Genomic DNA, 2437 nt, shown 5'->3' on the forward strand with positions numbered 1-2437 from the left:
GCCCAGGACTCTCTAATATGACTTTATCGCCAGCCAATGGCAGATAACCATGAACCCGACCAGGGTCGCGATGGCGTTCGGCTTTATTTGCGCTAGCGATATCCCCAGAGCCGTAAAGACTTGCTGAAGGAAGGAATGCAAGGGTAACCGCAGGCCGAACTCCAAGTGCTTCAAGTACAGTAGAGCCCGATCTGGTCCGTGGTCATAAACTGTCTCCGACCTTGTCGGTGCCATCAGCTCATATTCTCGGGGGATGTTGAATCTCCCGTGGAGCATCCTCATCTGCATTTAGGTCACTTTGGAGTGGAACTCCGCCAGCAAAAGCATGTCTATCCACAGGATCCAATGCTATTGTAGATGGGGGAGTAATCGCCGGAGAAGATGGACAGAAAGGATCTCAAAGTTCTCAAAAGGAGATTTCAAAGAGCAATAACCATCATTCCCCTAGCCCCAGCTTTATATATCGACAGCCGAATCTGCAGCTGTCGGAATCTAAACGGCCGAATCAGAATTTGGCCAATAGTCAAGATTAATTCCCAAAATCCAAAGCGGCGTCTCCGGGATCAAGACGCAGCCCACCAACCTCGAATAACCCGCAACCCGGCATGAAAAGCGGAGCTGCGGTAGTTAAAAAAGAACGTGTGGTGATGTCAGTCACGTTAAATCTGAAAAGACTTTTTAGTTCCCCCATCTAATGCACATCTGTATCCGTCCAAAGTTGTTCTCATTTCACTCAGACCCGGCGCAGGCCAACTCTAAGTGAAAGGGGCCAACTGTTATGGTGTTTTCAGTCGCCAAATTATGGCCCCTTGCCAACAACAGGCTAATATTCCCCGTCACGCACCGTTCAGTCAACTCGACACTTAGGATAGCTAGGATCGACCTAGTCGACTCGCCGAATCGAAATCTCGCTAAGTCGACTCGAATGGCGATACTTATCGGTCCTCTCATCAAAGGCGACTCTCTACGAATCCACTCAAGCGGTTAATTAGCTTGCATCTCACTGAGTCGACTCGAAAAGCGTTACTTCTCGGCACCCCTTAATACAAGCCAAAAGGCAACTTCGACCTCGAACCCCCCCCCCCTTTCCCCACTGACAGCGCGTCGAAATCACATTAAATGCTTGGCAGACGCCATCACCCCCCCCCCCTTTCCCCACTGACAGCGCGTCGAAATCACATTAAATGCTTGGCAGACGCCATCATTTCTCCATCCCCGGCACTATTTATGACACATCGGACCACACCGGCTTCGTGCGCCGCCTATCTCATCTCATTAATGTTGAAGTGACAACACCCATTCCGTGACCGTTCTACGACTGACACTTGTAAAGTCGACACTGACTCAGCCGTCAGCTCAGACTCGAGCGAAAAAGACTAGAATACCCCTCTTGCATGGCTATAAAATGAGAAATTATTTCAAATGCGAAGGTAAGCAATTTTCTCAGAAGTTTGCCCCACTAGAGAAGTCGCGCAGTTCATTATTTTCCCACTCGATGGCATCATTAACTTGATCGTCGGAGGGACAACAGAGGAACTAGTCCACGTTCTCTTACGAGTTGTTAAATGTGCAGGGAAAAAGCAGCCCAACTCAAGATCAGATATTCAAAGAAGTCAGCGACCCCCTACTCAATCTCACCCCCACTATATTTGTGTGATTATTAACAACAATATTATATTTTAATAATGTGCCACATCATCAATTATCTCAAATGAATTATCAAATCAAAGTTTTAAATTGTTCCATTATCCCAACTTGTCCTAGTTTACCACCACTCAAATAGCGCAAAGAGATAAATTGTTCCATTCGAACAATTATTCACTTCAACCCAACTTGTCCTAACCAATAACCCTCCCTAGAGACAATCATGCCAACTTTTTCAAAATTTAAAAGAGAGGGTACATTGCCTTAAATGAGAAACGATAAATATTCATGAATATTTACAAACATTTCATAAAGTATCATTTTTGGTTAAATAAATAAATCACACAATTCTATAAATATTCACGAATATTTACAAAATATTTACATTCAAATCTAAATTGAAGGAAATTTAGAGAATGATATTAGAATTTCTTTTTGAATTCACAAATTTGACAATTTTCAATAAATACGAATACACACTCCAAGGTATTGGATTCAATTCGTTTCGATCATACTTGTGACCATATAGCACTGGACTTTTGCACAACAGAACTAATGAAATTAAGAAGTAAAAGCAAGACCGGGCGTACACAATAAAACACAAGAAGGAAAAAAGAATGCAGAGCTAAAAAAACACCTTGATTTTACCACTAACGTTTGATTATTTAAATGTCCAAAAGATTGATCAATATGAATTTCACCATTTCGATTTAATCTTCACCTTTAGAAATAATAACAAACTCTAGCTACAAAGATAGCACGTCTCATGTGGTGGATAAAGAAACAGCTTCTA

Source organism: Asparagus officinalis, chromosome 6 (assembly GCF_001876935.1).
Source record: "Asparagus officinalis chromosome 6, Aspof.V1, whole genome shotgun sequence".
NCBI lineage: Eukaryota > Viridiplantae > Streptophyta > Magnoliopsida > Asparagales > Asparagaceae > Asparagus > Asparagus officinalis.